Raw genomic sequence first — 19037 nt, 5'->3', positions numbered from 1 at the left:
AATTCTGTCATCTAAATCACGTATTTCCATGTCTTTAAATTTATTTTCTGGAGATTTTTCATTTTTTTTTTCCTGAGCTGCTGCATTACCCTGGTTATTCATGGTATTTGATGGATTCCTCCTCTATCTAGTTATCTATGTGAGTTGCACTTCTCTAGTAAATTGATAAGAAGAAGGCTTTCTATTGTTTTCCAGTAGGAGGAATACAATCACAAGCTTTTAGCTCTCTTGCACTTGTCTGGCTTTTCAGATCTCCACAGGGTGGTAGAAATTGGCCTGTGTTCCCTGGGAAGGTGGGCACTTCCCCTGTGATCCATTGGCCCAGGTCCCAGAGGACCAACCCTACAGGGACACCCAGCGGCTGATAGGGCTCCAACCCTATGAATTCCCAGAGATGTGACCCACAGCCAGATGCCACCAGCAGTGCAGCATCAATGTGTGAGTGTAGGCTAATCCTCAATGTGTGGGTGCGGGCTAAGCTGGAGGAACCTGGCTTCCTTCTTTGTTTTGCCCTTTCAACAACAGTGACCTCAGACCTCTGTGGAGTCCCCTTTGTGTCTCCACTCACCCTGGGATTAGTTACAGAGTGTATGTTTTGCTCATGGAAAAAGTTCTGTAGTACCATTCTTGGGCCTGCAGATAATGTGCTCAGTAACCTAACAGAAGGGAGAAGGTAGGGGAGCTCTGGGAGAGTGAAAGGAGGTGGCCAGGATCCATGGTTTTGTTTCTCTGCTTGGATCGCCGATTGCCAGACAATCATGGCAGCGTCTGTGTACTTAGTCTCTGCCCAGCCCCGTGGGCTGAGCCTCAGTCGTGCTGCCCACTCCTGCAGGAATGCTCACCAAATCTCTTTGCTCCTCCCAGGTGGAGGGAGTGCCAGCTACAACCTGATTGCTCTCCCCTCTGGGCTGATCCCTGCAGCAATCGCCACGCTGCAGGGCTGCGTCCATGGCCCGACTCAGCTTTTCTCCCTGCCCTCGCCCTGGTTCACCCGCTCACACACCGTTAGATGGATGCCTCAATGCACAGATCTCTCAGATGTGTTTCTCTATAGGACAGGAATCCTTCATTAAATTATAGCTGTTCAAGTTATTGAAACTATAAGGGGAGAGGCCAAGGGGATCTTTCATGCCACCATTGTTCTGAGGTCACATCCTGATATTGAAACTTGGAACTAACAGTGATGTTTTCATATCTGTGAAACCAGAACTGTAAACTTTAGCAATACACAGCTTTCTTTAGTAAATGTAAATATTCTGACCTATTGAAGTAATAGAAAATTAGCTTAAATCTCATCTCTCTCTTTTTACTTCTTCCTAAAGTCACCTTTATACTTTTCTTAGAGATGTGTTTTTGATTTTCACAAATTCCTTCTCTTTCCCCAAGGTATTTGGAGAGCATATTTGCGTATGCTCTCCCCTTGGCTATTAGGGACTTGAGTATGTGTGTGTGTGTGTGTGTGTTTATGAGACCAACCATACCTCAGTCTTCAATGGCAGGAGATATAATTTATATTAAATAAGTACAATCAGTTATGTTAAATAGATACAGTCACTTATATTAAAGAATATTTGAGGCATTATTTGCATGCTAGTTCATTTTTCTAAATTTTTACATTTAAAATGATTCCTACTCTCTATATATATACATGGACACATATATATATACGTATTTAGATAAGTGGCCTTGTTTATAGAAACCCAGCTACATGACCTCAAAGGTTATCATTAATGTTTATTTCATGTGTATTCACAGGGTATGTTGAAAGACCAAGGATTTCCATAAACTTCAGAGATTTGACTAAGTTGGTAAAAGGGCTATGAAATATATGAATTTAACCTTTGCCTATTACCATGTAAATCATTTAGTTTCAGAATGTTTGCCCTTGAATGAGTGAAGGTTTGTATTTTCTTCTTGTCAAAATACCTGTGAACGGGAAGTGAAACAATGATGTTTGCAAATGTCAACTTTAATGCCTGTCTGCTTGATCCCAGGCAGCTGCTTTTATAATTTAAAAAATTTGAAATCTCTGGATATAATGTAAGTGTAAAAAGGTGTTTCTTTAAAAAAGTATGACAGTGGACAGTGATCATAAGGAGAAAATGTGAGAATCAATGTCGTTCCTGCTTTACTTATCACCAGAAAGCAGGTAAAATGAGGAAATTATGCCCTTTATTTTTCTCTAAAACAATTTCAAAATAAACATTGTTGTTGAGTTATTTTTTTCCAACACTGTCTTAATGCATTCTTTCCCACTGCTATGTTTACAGCATGGTTAACTGAGATTTGAGATGTAATTTTTTCCAGGAACTTAGAAGCTTTGGGTTATGATGCCGATCTCATTAGGAAAGCATTCTGCCCCATAATTACTACTGGTTTCACATGGTAAAAATAAGTTATTGCTCTCAGAACAGCAGATGACAGAGGAAAGGTTAAAATTCTTACCGCAATGCTGCCTACTCCTCCAAGAAAGAATTCTAATATGCTTGTTCATTTGACTTTGATAAAGCTCTTACTAGGGGGATACATTTTATAAATGTGGGAGAAATGAAATGACTAGATTCAATTTTCATATAGCAGAAAGTAGTTTTTGAGTGTTCACTCTCTGGTAGAACCTGTTCTTTGTATTTTCCATGTATTATCTCACTTGATCCTCATGAAAGCTCAATGCAGCAGCTACCTTTGTTACTTCCCTTCTACAGATGACTCAACTGAGGTACTCTCTGAAAGTCTGAGTGCACACAGTGCATACCAGTGAAGTAAAAAATATGCTGAAAGTTTGCTGAGTAAAGATTATGCTTAAGCTTAATTCTTTCCCTTAGATACTGGGGGATTACTTTAATCTGAGCTCTAGTTTCCCTGAAGTTAATAAATAGGCTTTCTATCACTAGCAGTAGAAGGACTGGAAAGATACTACCGATGGTTACAGCCTGATAAGGGGCAGGTGGCTAGCGTACACTTGGTTGGTGGATGAGATTCACTGAAGATTTCAGAAGAGAGGGTGTGGGATTTTAAGGCAACCCCCATAATATCCACCAGCTCCCCTTCTTTGACAGCTGATATCTGCTGCAATTGCAACTTCAAGTTCAAAGCAGACCACCTTTAGGTCCCTCTTATATAAAATTCTGGAGCTCCCATCTTCCTGGGTGGATTGAGAGGAGTGATGCTCAGTCTTTAGGTGAATGTGGGCACCATGAGGAAAGTAAATACTGGGATTGTAATGGGGTATACCCAGGCATCCCCCAAAGCGGGGATTAATAATGGGGTCCAGAACTTGGAGTGTCCAAGAAAAATATAGGATATCCTTCCCACAAGGCGGGCTGCCATGGGGCATGGGACTCATGAAGCAGGGCTTTTGAGAGTTATTTTGCATGTTACTAACAGCAGGATAGCTTCAACCTGATCTGCAAAGGCTGTTATTTTGCATATTCACAAGTGTAGATGGGAGTGACTTTGACCCGTGATGTAACGGGGAGGCAGCTCCCCCTGGTTACAGTGCCTGTGTGAGAGCTTGGAGAGGGTTTGCTCCATACCCAGGGACCACGCCTGCCCAGAAGAGTATGGCAGCCAAGAAAGGCAGAGATTACGGGAGTGCTAGCAGGTGCAGCTGATTGCGGGAGGAGTCAGAAATGGGGTTACAGAGGAAGAGTCATGCCAGGATTTAAGCCCAGGCACAGCAGCCATGTTGGAGCTTAACCATGTGATTTTGGGAGCAGGGAGGGGGCTTCCTTGACCACATGGCTTCGGAAGCAGGAAAGCAAGATGTAGCAGCCATGCAGAGCTCTCTCAGTGGTTTGAAAGGATGCGGAAGGATTCCCTGGGTTGCTGTGGGAATGCGGTTTTGGATTAAGAATGGGAGCCTCGCTGAGCGACAGACTTCTATTTCTTTTCCTGATATACAGTACTCCTGACTGGCCTGACTGGGCAAAGGAGGAAGGAAGGACTGTGTGTATTTGTGGGTGTTTTAAGGGACTTTGAGATTTTTAATGGCAATATTCCATCATTATTCTAAACCTGTATAACTTTCAAATAAATATTTTCTTTCCTTTTCGCTGAACTCTGGCATTGAGAGCCATAATTCCTAAGGGCGGTGGACAAAGAACCATAGTACAGAGAGATCCTGGGAGAGGGGGCATGTTTTGGTAATGGTATCTGGGACCCCTCAAATGGGTCCACTTTTGTGACAGGGTCAAAAACAGTGTGACCTGATGGGAACCAGAAGAGCGGAATGACACAGCAGTTGGTCAAGGAGACTACGCGAAGGCTCCAATGGTAACAAACAACTATGTGGGATGGAGAGGAGTAAGGACAAGAGTTGGTAAGGATCTGCAACCAGGGCCACAAAACCCAGACAGCGAGTAAATTCAGGAGAGATCCCTGGTGATGGAAAAAAGGAACTAAGCCAAATAGAAATACTGGCCTAGCTATTTGTGTTTAGAAAGGATTTATCTTTCTGTGAGAAGAGACTAGTATTCAAAGCTAAAATCACACTTGTTTTATTTAACTAAAGAATTCTATTTATTAGAATAATTAATGATTTAGCAACCACACAAATTTTCTTAAAAGAATCTTTTTGGGTTCTGTGTTGTGATTAAAAACCAGAGCTGGATATTTTTTAAAAAATTAATTATCTAATTTTTCAGTTGCAGTTGACATTCAATGTTATATTAGTTTCAGGGTGTGTGTGTGTGTGTGTGTGTGTGTAATGGTTACATATGGTGGTTACACATTTATATAACTTATGAAGTGATCCCCTGAAGCAATCCCCCAGATAAGTCTAGCGACCTCTTGACGCCATACATAATTATTACGATATTGTTAACTACATTCTCTATGCTATTCTTTATATTCCTGCGACTATTTCATAACTGCCAGTTTGTATTTCTTCACCCTTTTATCTTTTTCACCCAGCCCTCTACCCTCTCCCATCTGGCAACTACTGGTTTGTTATGTGTATCTGAGTTTGTTTCTGTTTTGTTTGTTTATTCCAGATATAAGTGAAGCCTTATGGTATCTGTCTTTCTCGGTCTGGCTTATTTCACTTAGCATAACACCTTCTTGGTTCGTCCCTCTTGTTGCTATAAATAGTAAGATTTCATTCTTTTCTTATGGCTGAGTAATATCCCATTCTATGAATGTACTACATCTTCTTTATCTAATCATCTATTGATAGACACTTGGATCTTATGTGATATCTACTCATCCACCCTACATCTTTTAATTGGAGCACATAATCCATTTAAAGTAGTTATTGATAAGCATATAGTTATTGCTATTTTATTATTCATATCTTTTTATCTTCTTATAGAAGTTCCTTTAACATTTCTTGTAATGTTGGTTAGGTGGTGATGAACTCCTTTAGTTATTTCTTGTCTGGGAAGCTCTTTATCCTCCTCTGATTCTAAATGACAGCCTTCCTAGGTAGAATAATCTCAGTCATAGGTCTTTGCTTTTTATCACTTTGAAATTTTGTGCCAATCCCTTCTGGCCTACCAAGTTTCTGTTGAAAAATCAGCTGACTTATGGAAGCTCCTTTGTAGGTAACTAACTGTCTTTCTCTTGATGCTTTTAAGAGTCTATCTTTACCTTTAACCTTTGGCATTTTAATTATGTGTCTGACTGTGGGCTTCTTTAATTATCTGTGCTTAGTGTGCGCTTCTTAGAGCCTTTCTTTGGGTTCGTCTTGTTTGGAACTCTCTGTACTTCCTGAACTTATATGTCTATTTCCCTTACCAGGTTAGGGAAGTTTTTCATCATGATGTCTTCAAATAGGTTTTTAATCCTTTGCTCTCACTCTTTTCCTTCTGGTACCCCTATAATGCTAATGTTTGTATGCTTGATGTTGTCTGAGAGGTCCCTTGAACTATTTTCAGTTTTAAAAATTCTTTATTTTTACTGTTCTGATTAGGTGTTTTCTGCTATCTTGTCTTCTAAATCGCTGACTCAATCCTGTGTTTAATCTACTGGTGGATTCATCTAATGTATTCTTCATTTCTGCTATTGTATTTTTCATTCTGACTGTTTTTTATGGTTTCTATGTCCTTTTTTTATGCTTACTATCTCTTTGTTGAAGTTCTCACTAAGTTCTTTGGGCATCCTTATAACTGGTGTTATGAACTCTGCATCTGGTAGATTGCTTGCCTCCACTTTGTTTAGTTCTTTTTCTGGAGTTTTGTCCTGTTCTTTCATTTGGGACATGTTTCTTTGTTGTCTCATTTTGGCTACGCCCCTGTATTTATTTCTATGTATTAGGTAGAGCTGCTATGCCTCTCAGTCTTGGCAGGGTGGCCTTATTTAGAAAAGGTCCTGTGGGGCCCAGTGGCACAGTCTCCCTGGTCACCTGAGTTGGGTGCTCCAGGGTTGTTCTTTGTGTGGGATGCATATTACTTCCTATTGTACTTGATTGCTGTTGACACAGCAATGGTTACAATTGACCCTCAGGCTGACTGGCTGTGAGGAATGGCTGTGACCACAGTGGACAAGCTGTTGTGTCTGAGGTGACCCCAGAAGTGAGAATCACTGTCTCAGGCCTCTGGTGCCTGCTGAGTCCACCCTTTTGGTGTGCCTTTTGTGGAGCTAATTGGGTGCTCTGCTGTGATCTGAAGCCAGTCATTGGGTATGTTGGTCCTGGGACCTCATGGGAGGGGCTCTCATGCAAGCCCAGGTTAACTCCTTTCTGTGCCCAGCCTGGGACTATTTGGTAGGATGCACAAAGTGATCTGCTCTTGTGCTAGGTGTGGAGGCACCTGGGAGAGGTTGCTGTGAACCAAGGCCGGCTGAGGTGAGTCCCGGGTTGAGGGCTGCTGAGCAGGAGGTACGGCACCACAAGGCCAGCCAGTGCTTTGTTTTGTTTGGGGTTTATGGACCTTTCAGAGATCTTAGGGAAGTCCATAGCATGGGCCGAGGCCAGCTGCTTATGAGTAATAGCTGCTGAAAGAGGTTCAGGCCTGTGGTGAGCTGGGTGGGATGGGTTCTCAGGGAATCGCCAGGGTGGGGCGAGCTTGATGGAAACTCAGATTTTGCACCTGTCCGCACTTGCAGACTGCATTAGGGTATGGCTCACCAGAGAAACAAATGGTGGAGAGAGCTTCCCTTCAGTCCCCACCCTGAGGTCAGACAGTTTGGTTCCTCCCCGTATGTCCTTGGTGCTTTTTGAGCTGCTGCCTTCCTGGTGCTGAAGCTCAGAGTGAGTATGTGCATCAGAAAGTAAGTCTGTGTGGGACCCTTTGAGATGCCTGGTACTCCAGAAGCTCTCTGTCTCACCCTGATGGAATTCCTGCTGCTTTTCATAGTCAGATATTGTGGGGATTCTTCTTCTTAACACTGGTGGTCCGGGCTGTGGATCTCTGTGTGGGGGAGGGGCCCCTCATTCCTACAGGGGAACCTCTGTAGCCTGAGATATCCCTTCCAATTCGTTACTTCCACACAGGGTATGGGGCCAGCCTGCCTTTCTTCTCCATCCCCTCTCACAGTCTCAACGTGGCTTCTTCCTTATATTTTTAGTTGTAAGAGTTCTGTTCAGCTAGTCTTCAGGTGGTTCTCAGGGGAGGTTGTTTTTTAATTTAGTTGTAATTTTAATGTGGTTGTTGGGAGGAGGTGAGCACAGTGTTTACCTACTCTGCCATCTTTACAGGAAGTCCATGGATAGCTATTTTTAATCTTATCAGATGTACCTGAATCTGAGCAATGACTTTGGTTATTGCATCAGTGTCTAGCCTAGGAGGGCCTGTCCCTGACCATGTGTTCCTGATCCCCTACCTTCTTGGAAGAGAGGAAGTGAAACAAAGCCAAAGATTGGTGGCAGGCTACCATTTAGACAAGATTGTATTCCATTTGCATGAGTGGGGGCAGAGACATTTGCTGGAGGTGTGTTTGTTTAATGTCGCTGTTGGAGTGTGGCTTACACTACTTAATTTCATAGCTGCCACTTTGTCTCATGGGAATGTGGTATTTCCAATAATTTGCAAGAATATGTGAGCTAAGCTTTACCAGATCTCATGGCAGGGATGAAATTAATGCATATGATCAGAGTATCCTACTTGAGGCCCTTGCCCATTAGGACCAGAATACTAAATAACCTGTTTAAGTATGCTCTGTTGGCTATCAGTTTATTTTACAAACTGCTGTAAAACTTGAGGCAGATTATATTTATATTATTTATATTTATATTTTAAAATATATATTTGAAAACAATATGCTAAAGAATTAAAAAGCAGAAAAACCCAAATACAAGTCTAAGTCTTCTGTTTCCAGATAAGCTTTAGCAAAAGTATTTTTATTCCTCATCTGTTTATATTCTGTGTTCTACTTAATGTCCTCATATATTCATAAGATTATAACACTAGGTGCTTGTTATACAGTTTCTTGTGAAGTGCATTTTTCATGCAAATTGTTATAGTGAACCATTATTCATAAACTATTTATGTTTGTTTTAATGGGGGAAGAAGTACCCTATTTTATTCCATATAAATTCTCTTTATATTGTATCAAATACAGCAAGATGCTTGATAATTAAATAAATATGCTACTAATATTAGTGAATGTATGATGCTTGAACTATTACAGTGGTTTTTTGGACATTGATAATTATATTCCTTTAATTTATCTGGGAATTGGTGACAAAGATGAGTGATAGGTAGTACTTCAGACAGTTGTCATGGTCCCTTGTCCTGCTCATAAAGATGATTCACTTTGTTAGGAGACACAGGTCAGTATAGAGAAACAAGAATTATGAAAAAGGAAGTGAACATCTAAGAGAGAATGAAGCAAGCATTCATTTCTTCATTTACTTAAGGTTGTTAATGGTCAGCTTCTCTGTTGGGGACATGAAACAGAAGATATGGTTGCCACCTAAGGACACTGACAGAATAGTAGGGGAGCCAGATGTGAAAGAGTGAGTGCTTCTTGCTATTTTCCTGTACCTTTAACTTTTGCTGCAGAACACATGTTCATTGTCCCTTCTCGTAAGAATGCAGCTTAGCATGATTAGCTTGGTTTTAGGGTATACAGCTTTCCTGCAGCTCTTCTTCTTAGGACTTGCTTTCCTCCAAACATGAAGAAGAACCGTCTGACCCAGTGCTTGTCATCTACAGATGCTGCTTATTACACTCCCTGCTTTTGTCCATTTCAGGTCACTGGAAGAGCAGCAACATGTCTTCCTATGAGAGGGAAGGACATCTTTTCTGCACAATGAAAACCCTCCTAACTCTGGTCCCATCAGTTGATGGTGGTGATGATAGCACTTTAAATGTGATGAGGCTCTTAGGGTTACTTGTGGCAGCTCCCACTGGCCTTGCAAATGGATTTTATATCCTCTTCCATTTAGCTTGCAAACAGGAAGCCATTTTTTTACTTTAATAAATCATGCTGATGGTTGGTTGTGGTGGAGATTAAGGGTATAGTTTATATAAACCCAGAGACAATTTTGGGCTTGGTACCCTCTCGATATAGGCATCATGATCCCACCCAAAGCACTGGTTCAATCCTAGTTTTTCCATTTTATGTTTAAAAAAATTTTTTTTATTATGAGATTTTTAGAGGCAGATTTAAATACTGGAGATTCTATTTGATAAGCTTGTAACTAGTAACATGTTTTTCATCTAGGAATTCTCACTTTTTGGGGGCTTGTCAGGGTTTTAAGGCAGGTAGCAACACACGACAGAATTTGTGAAGTTGTTTATAGATAGTGTAATTCTGTTGTAGATGTGAATAAACATATGGCAACACATACTATTTTTCTGATTAAAAATAGTTAAAGCAATATGAGCACTAAGCAGTTGGTAGGATACTTAGTATTTCTAATTCATGTGGTGATGTTGACATAGTTTTCAAGGCAATTGTCTTTTAAACATATGACGATGTTAATTATGTTGGGGGGAGAGAGAAGGGGGGGGAGAGAGAGAGAGACAGGTGATGGTGGGAAGGCCATGTTCATAGATTTATTTTTAAGTTTGTTTTTTCTAATGATAATATACACAGAAATCTTTTTATTTCCATACTAATGAAATAAAAAAGATGGGTTTTAAAAATGTTTTTCTTTTTCAGAGTTTATTTATTTATTTTTAGAGAGAGGAGAAGGAAGGGAGGGAGAAAGAGAGGGAGCGAAACATCACCATTTGCCTCTCAAACCTGGCCCACAACCCAGGCATGTGCCCTGACCAGGAATTGAACCAGCAACCTTTGGTTTGCAGGATGATGACTGACCTACTAAGCCATGCCAGCCAGGGAAGGAGAAACAGGTTTTGAAGTTAAAAACACTTGGAATTAAATCCAAACTCTATGATTTACTGGCTATGTGACCTTGGTTAGATAAACTTATCTTAAATGTTAGTTTACTTGCCTATAAAATGTGAGTAAAAATACACTTCTTAAAGGATAGTTGTGAGCGTTACATTAAATCAAGTGTTTTCAATATTCAGCCAGACTTGCCTGCCACAGGTGATTGGTAAATGAGTACAACTTTAATTGAGCTATGATGCTGCATAATTGATACACTGCCTTTGTGAACAATACTTTACTATTTGCTGAGCATCTTTTAGGTGTTTCAGGCTCTGAGATAAGCAGTGGGCCTACAGAAATGTTGAGCTCCAGGTGCTGCCCTCAAGGAAGTCATGGTCTACTGGGGAAGTCAAGCCTTACACCAGTGTCATCGTATTCTGCAATAAGTGAAGTGAGGCACAGCAGATCATGGCGGCAGTAGGAGGGTCAGCTAATTTAGCAAAGGGGGCCCATCTGGGATAACTTCCCAGAGGGAGTGACTCTTGAGCTGACTATGGAAGGACCAGTAAGAATCAGTTTGATCGGTTTGGTAAGTGAGTGAGAAAGGAAGGAGCTGGGAAAAGACCGCTGGGGCCTAAACCCATAACCATTTTCTTAGTTTTGGGTGGAAGTTGTATGGATCCAAACGTTTTGTGTGTGTGTGTAATTCCTGTATTCTTTTTACTCTCCCTCTATCAGGATAGAAAGACCTGAGGAGGAGGAGGGAGATTGCAGGGCACACCACCGTAGGTCTGTGACTCTTAATTTCTCTATTCCAAATGGTCTTATTGGAGAGGCCATAGTGTACAGGTGGTTTTTCACGCCTGGGGAAGTCTTGTTGTGTCTGTTACAGGGTATAGCTAGGGGGAGGGCAGGGCAACTTGGCGAGGGAGACTCCCACTTCTTTATGTGTGTGTTGTGGGTGCATCACCAAATAGCTACATGGCACTGATAACCAATGTGCACCATTCTCCTGTGGATCAGCAGGAAGATGGCTGCCTTGCCGAAGGCAATGTCCTCTGTCTCAGGGACTCCTGCCTCTTTCCACACCACCTTTCCCTGACACCTCAGGGCAATTATATTTTTTCTGGGAAACCCACTTGCACCCGAAGTACTTTTATTTCCATCACCAGAATGCAAATCACTGTATGCCATTCCTGAGTAGGTGGAGCCTCTGAGGCCTGCAATTACCAAAGTTAGGCAGACAGCCTCTTTTAAAGATTTCCTTAGAGTACTCGCTGCAAGGGGGAGGGGGAAGATGATGCTTTGTGAAAGCTGAGCATTAAAATTGCCTTGAAAATACATTTATAATTGCATATAAAACAAAATGTGCATGTGAGTTGTATGGCTTTATTTTTAATTATCTGTTTTTTAGTAAAAATTCCACTAAGATTTCAAGAAATAAAATCCCAAGGCCTCATAAATGAATGAATAAAATATGAGGCATAATAAAATCAGATGATGTAATGCACATGAAAAATGGGACAAGAGGAATATAAATAGAAAATATATATAGTCTTGCAAGACTAACATTGTGCTCTTTTGTGAATAAATATCTCTAGAATATTATAAGCAAACAAGTTTTAAAATTTAGAAGTACGCTATTATTTTATCTTAGGTTTTATGTCTAAACATTAATGTATTTATATTTCTTTTTGTTTTTATTAATCCACTGAAGCAGGCTTCAGCTAATTCCCACAACCAAAATGTAGTCCACAGATGCTATCTGTTCATAAAGAAAAAGATAAATTTGTGTTTCGTGATGTAGCTATGTTATTTTCAATGAGAGGAGTTATATTGTATTAGATTTTCCCATTCCAATGTAACAAAACAGTCTCAAAATCGATAAAAACAGCAGCACAAATAATACATAATATGTGGAAAAGTAGATCGCTCTGCATTAATTCATAGAGAAAATAGGTCTGCTCGAACACTGGTCTGAGAGGAATAATTAGTGTTAGTCACTGCTTTATGCTGAAAAGAAGTTACTACCAATTCCTGTCCTTTTTTCCTCCCACTTCCCAGACGCCTGTGTCAGCAAACTCTGAAAAAGCAGATAAAGAGGTCGTTTTAGTGGTTCTGGGAGACGTGGCCAAAGTGAAGGTCTGGGGTTAATGTGACTGAGTTTCCGAATCGCATCAGACAGTGATGGTGAGGCCACCAAGGGCTGTGCAAAAGCCATTTCCCCACCGGGAGCAGCAGAGCTGCCACTTCCTTCTCTTCAGCCAAGGAAACTGAACTCCAAATGTAAAAACAGGAGGCTCGTCTGACAATCCCGGCTCCCAGGTTCGTTGCTGACATTCATATCTCTTGGGCCAGTATAACTGCAACTTGCAGGTTTCATTAGATGTCTCTGCTAAGCTTGCTTTTGTCCCTGAGAGGGTCATCCTGCCTATTTATGTTGGTGGTGGTGAAGTATTTTTACTAATGGAAAATTCTGACACATAAATCAGTGTATGTAGGGCAGAGTTTGCAAACTCGCAGTTCCTAGACATATTTTGTTTACATTGGTAGTATTATTTTTTGAATTATTTTTTGTCAGGAGATTTCATGTTAAAAATATCCAGATTTCTAGTATTCTTACCAAATTGGGAAACCTGACAACAATGGGCCCCTATTGCTTTATGGCAGCGACTGCCTGGAGCTAAGTAGCCACTGTCCTCATTAAATACATACCCACGTGTGGTTGCTGGCTGGCCAGAACACCCTGATCCGCTGATTTATAACACCCTGCCTGTTTCACTCACTTTCCTTGTCCACCTTTTTTGGTTTTGGACCACTGATTCTCAAAACTGGCTGCATATTAGAATCACCTGGAGAAACTTTAGGTCTTAGCTGCACCCCCAGTGATTTCAGTATGTTGTCCTGGAGTCAGGCAGTTTTTCCTCAACGCAAGTGATTCTGATGTCTGGCCAAAACTGAGAAAAGCTGGGCCATGGAGGGTAGAAAGCAGATGCATCAATTGGGAAAGCAGAGGTTCCCAACTGAATCATTGCTTGGCCTTGTGATAGCCATTAAGAAAAACATAAGTTTCTTGATTCTTCCAAGGAGAATCGATTTAATTTTCTCTTCCTTTAAATTTTGTGGTATTGGGGGTGTTCATTGGGGTTCATGAAGTTCACAGACTGGTGTCAGCGGCAGGGGGATAGGTCAAGGGTCTTGACTTGAAAGCAGTTATAAATGCTGAGGATCACTCTTTGTTTTTGGATTTTACCCTCTTACAAAGCCCTGTAGTTTGTTTCCTGGTGTTGCTCCCTCCCTCTCTGTCTTGCTGTTCCTCCAGTGCTGTGCAAGATGGGAACGTCTTGGCTGTGCAAAGGAGGGATGCATCTGTGGAGTATGTCATGAGATCAACCTTTTTAATGCTCATAAAAAGACAGGATGTCAATTTAAAGCCTCATGTGTCACAAGCATTTTCAATCTTGCTGTGATTTATGAAATACTAGTATTGTAAATTGCAATCACGTTGGCCCATAAAATCCTGGCAGCTACTTCAATAGAAAAACTTGCATCCAAAAATATGATCTATAGGTGGGATAAAAGTATCAGAAAGGAAGTGATGGTTAATAGGCAGGTGCTATTATCATGCACTACTGACAAGGGAAAGTTCTCAGTAAGAAATTTTCTCCCCCCCCCCCCCCCCGCCCCATGACACCCTGCACAAAGCATGGCCAAGGAGAATGCTGTCTTTCCATTTTCTGCACATCTTATGAGCAAGGGAGAATTCGAGGGGGACATGTCAGAAAAAGCAAGAGGGAGACGTGAAGCTTTCATTTGAAAGGAACCATCCAAAGTTCTCTTTGCTCTTCTCTGTATTTTCACCTGCAGACAGACATTTCCTGCAGTACCATGGGAGAAAACAGAGGCTGTGCAGAACAGTGAGGGTGGGCCAGTTTGGCAGGTAATGGACTGGCAGAGTTAAGATGATTTAAAAAAATGCATCTCCGAGTGCGTGCGTGTGTGTGTGTGCGCGTGTGTGGTGGTGGTGGAGCGGAGAATGAGAGTCATAAAGACACAGGGAAAGCGGGGGTAAGAGGAAAAAGGGGAGGGAGGAGCAAGAAGATCAGCTGGAGCTGTGTTCCAACTGGTTCTTTTAAAAAAACCTTCATATGAAAACGCAGTGACTTCTTCAAATCTTGTTGACAGAGAAGCATACTCTTGGGTCCTCAGAAGAGACTTAACATTTAAAATCTCTAAATTGGTTTTTGGACATGGATTTGTCCTCAGAGGTCACCGGATCATAGAGAACTTCACTTCAGCAGGGTTCTGGTGGCAGTGGGGGAGACCATAGATTCAGAATTTTTAATCAAGGTGTTGCCGTTCACAAGCCCTGTATTGCAGAAGGGAAGGGGGCTCGCCAGCCAGGGGCTGAAAGCTACTTCATCCCAGCGTGTTTTTTTTAACACATCAAAGTGACAAGATTTTTAAATACTCAATTTACTCTTCAAGCTTTGTCTTGTGGTATGCTGTGGAAGAGAGGCTTCCTGACACTCAGGTCGGAAAAAGGAGACAAAAGGATACTTAATAGGGAAGGGAAGGTGGACTTATAAGTTGCCAGACTTCCAAAAATCTACTTGAAAGGGGTATACTTAAAGAGGTGCTGATCATATATATTTGAAAGAATGTCAAATATACATTTGAAAAGAGGTCAAATACATATTTCAAAGGAAAGGAAAGCGTAGTTTTTGTTCTGGAGAACAGAGAAGATTATGATATTGAAATTCTATAAAGGGGTCATGGCTGTACAAGGGAGTACAATCTTAAGGATATTTTTGGTACGCTAACGTTTTACCAAGACAAGAAATTCTCTGGCTTGAGGAGGGGCTGATTTCCTCTCAATGCATATCTTGATCATCTTGATATTTATTCCCTTTCAGGTAGTCTGACACAGAGTAGGTGCTTAAAGAATACATTTTGATAATGTTTCTCTCTCATGGGCAGAAAGAGGTTACCCTTAATTTGAATTTTAAAAGCACTTAATTTTTTGATGAAACTGCTGTGGGAGATCAATTTTGTTATACCCTCTGACAACTTTAAGCCTTATTGAAGCCATGTGCTTTCAGAAAGCAGTGATAAGAAACCCTATCACACGTTTGTATTTCAGAAATGACTAATGTTTGTCAAAGAAAAAAATGCCACTGGATGGAGTTAAACAGTTAAACAGGAAGACTTTATTCAAACTATTGCATCCTGACTGGTGTGGCTCAGTGGGTTGGGCATTGTCCCTCAAAGGAAAGGCCACTGGTTTGATTCTGGGTCAGGGCACATGCCTGGGATGCAGGCTAGGAACCTGGTCGGGGGTGTGAGAGAGGCAGACAATTGATGTTTCTCTCTCTCCTTCCCTTCCCCTCTCTTTAAAGATAAACCAATAAAAACCTTTAAAAGGAAGACTATTGCAATAGGGGTCAAAACTATTGCGACCAGGGAGACTGAACTTACCTTCAAATATAACAGGAGCAGCTTAGAATTTATAGGAAACAGCCAGGGTGAGAAAGTCAGTGGGTGGAAAACTACTATGAGGGACTTGGTTAGCCATCAAGGGCGGGGAGATTATTTCAAAATTGTCTTGGTAGGATTCTTGTTAAAATGGGTCAACAGGCCATTTTAATGGATGTTGAGAAGAGGGATCAGAGGAGCCTGACTGAAGTTCAATTGAGAGGGGAGTCCTTGTCACCACAAAGAACCATCTTGTTCTTGTCTGGTCTGAAGTAAAGCTCGTCTCATCCTTTCTCATGACTCCCATAAGACTGGCAGAAAACTCTTTTGTTTATCTACTTCTGTGAAACTCCAGACTCCTTTAGTCCTCATTAATGAATCATCTCCTTATTGCAATAGCCTGAATAAAATCTTCTCTTTAGCTGGTCGGTAGAGGTTGTCTTTCACAGTTTTGGTGCTGTGTCTTGGTTAGAAGTGAAACTCTTGAGTTTGGAACACTACATATTCCATCCAGGCAGCGAGGCCTCTCCAAGCCCATTGAGCTCAGTTTCTGACTGGGAACTGAGAGACTCAGTGGTGAGTCAGACTCTTGCCAAAGTTGAATCCTAAATAACACATTTTGCATGTAAAACTGTCATTGGAGATTCCAGAGGGCTTCTGGAAAATTATAAAGAATTTGTTCTTTTATCTTGTAAAATACTATTTTGATATTTGTTTACAATGAAATAGATGTTAAAAAATAAGAGAATACAAAATTTTTGACTTGAGAAAAGGAACAGATTAAGGCTGCATCGTAAATGTAGATGTATAGTGTCATCCGAATATCAGTGCAATGTTGCATTATGGGGGATAGAACTATGTCTTCCTTTGATGAGATGTAATGTTCCTGCTACCACAAAACCACTAGATCACCTCAACTAAAAGCATTCATACATATTTACAAACACCCAATAACTGTCAAATGACAACTACACATCAAGCACTGTGCTCAGTGCTAAAGGACAATCGAACAGACAAGTTTAAATTCTATTGGTGAAGACAGACAATAGACAAGTTATCAAAAAATAAATAATGGAGTTATAGATGATAATGATTTTATAAAGAAAAAAACAGGATAACATGATGAAGAATAAGGAATGATCAGGTGACCAAGCTGAGGCTGGAGGGTCTGCTGAGCCAGCCATACAGGCAACAAGGAGAAGAGCATTTTCCCCTCACTCTGCTCTCTACTCAGCTTCTATGCCAGATTAAACAATGATCTCCATTTTCTCAGTAAAACTTTTCGCCTGATGTCGCTAGTAACCTACCTTCAGAATGCATTGAGCTTCCCACTAGTTTTGTCTACTGATCAAGAGTTAGTTGTTATCAGATTAGGTGTGGGCAAGGCAGTATGAGTGGTAGAAAAATTTAAAAAATATGGGAGGATTTTGGTCTTACATTGCTTCACAAGAGTCTTTATGTTTTCTTACCAGTTAAAGAAATTGAAACTGGAAATATTTGACAATGTAGTACATAATGACAGAATTTATGGAACTTTAAAAGGTGGACCTCCCCACTGCCCCAATTAATCTTGGCCTTTTATCAAATGACTAGTAGAGAAGTATAAAATTAAGCTTTGGGTTAAAGAAAATGTTTAAAATAGTATATCATATTTTTTATGTTTTACCACTTCAACTTATTTTTTCTTTTAACTGACCAACCCATTGACTATTTTTTTTATATTTCAAATATTTTTTATTTCTTCAAATTTGTTGTTTATCAGGAGTGGCTGAAATAAAAAATATAATTGAGTTCCATTATCACCATGGAAATGGCTTTAAGAGAAAACTGGTCAGATGGATATTATTGTTTCCCACTTTTAACCAGTAAATAGCAGCCATTGATAAAGAGACAGACAACAAGAGTCTGTCAAGAATGCTCAAGATATGTTACATAATACAACATGCCTATTCCTGGGGAGGGGGAGTATGAAATAATATGTGTGGACTTCTTGATTTCATCATACAAGACAAGAACAAAAGCACCACCCATGCCTCTGAGAACACTGCACCCTTGAAAAAAGCTTTGCCTCCTTCAATGCGAGCAATTTTCCTCCAGCAGTCGAGTGTGCCTGTGTACAAGATATCAGTTCCTTTGTGTCCTGACTACTTCATCATGTGGCGAAAATGTCAAATGGATAGGAAGTCACCCCAGCCACTGCTGTAATGGACTGTGCGATCATCCAGCTGATGAAGATGTGAGCATTCTTGGGACCTGGAAGCATTCCCCTTGCAGTGGCATGGATACTGAAGTAGGGCAGCTCGGCAGATGATAATACCCTGCACAGACACATTAAAGCCTTGGTACAGGCCCTTAGTCCTGTCCGATTTGTAAATCTTAATCAGGCAGTCACCGAGGCCTTTGAATTCCCTTTCAGTTCCCCCTTTGCCCACATCAGCTGCTAGGCGGGAAAAGGCAAAATCAAGAGGATACACAAAATACAGAAAGATGGTCCCAGCAGCACCACTGGGTACCAGATTTCCTGCAAAGTCTCGCCAAAACTGGGTTCTCTTGTTCACACCACCAGTAAGATTGGCTTGTATTTATCTGTGAAGGCAAAGTTGAGAGCCTGGGTGGGAAAGTACCCCTCGGCTTGGCTTGGACATGGCCGGAGCCCTCATTCTATCTGAAAGAGGTCTTCTTGTCTCTTGGTGGCTCTGCCCCACCCACCTGGCTCAGGCTTGAAACAATGCTAAAGGCAAGTACAGACCTAAACTGGCCCAGGTGGTTCCCAGGGACAATCAGGCCTAGAAGTAAGTTCCTCTAAGCATGGCCAGGTTACCATGTTAGAAGGACAGGACTCCCTGCTCCTTGGGGATATGAACCACACAGTCTATAATGCCTTTGTATTGCTCATCTGTGGTGATTTGCTTGCTGGCATGCTGCACCTGCAACAGTAGCTTGACTTGCTCGATGGGTGCTACTGCTGTCTTGAAGATGGCTGTGGCCACTCCGCCTGCCAGGAAGTCCTTGATGAAGGACATAGCAGCATCTGTCATGGTGAAAAGAAAGCAGGAGCAGGAGACTGCAGGACTAGGTTCATAACCAGCTGGGACTCAGGGGCTCTAGCCCCACTGACCTGAGCAAGAAAACTTAAAAACTATGGTATTCTTCTCATAAACATGAGATCATGCTATTCATATTGTGTTGGGAAATGCCCCATCTGGTTTCAGGGACTGTAGCCCTGCTGACAGGTGAGAGGGCCCCGAGGCTGGAAGGAGGCCTTGGGAAAGCAGGCCCCCGAAGAGATGAAACCTGTCCCCCTGGTAGGGGTACAGCAACTTTTGCCCCCCTTGCATCACCCT

General features: G+C 41.4%; 1 pseudogene; it reads right to left on the bottom strand.

Annotated features, from left to right (window-relative positions):
• Window positions 1–17601: 17601 nt before the first annotated feature.
• LOC129072300 (ADP/ATP translocase 2-like) lies at window positions 17602–18731 on the bottom strand (annotated as a pseudogene).
• Between the last annotated feature and the right edge of the window lie 306 nt (window positions 18732–19037).

Source organism: Pteronotus mesoamericanus, unplaced genomic scaffold (assembly GCF_021234165.1).
Source record: "Pteronotus mesoamericanus isolate MK-2021 breed Mesoamerican mustached bat unplaced genomic scaffold, CSHL_Meso_final contig_116, whole genome shotgun sequence".
Classification (NCBI taxonomy): Eukaryota; Metazoa; Chordata; class Mammalia; order Chiroptera; family Mormoopidae; genus Pteronotus; species Pteronotus mesoamericanus.
The sequence above is the reverse complement of the archived record's forward strand: the minus strand, read 5'-3'. Positions and strand labels throughout refer to the sequence as shown.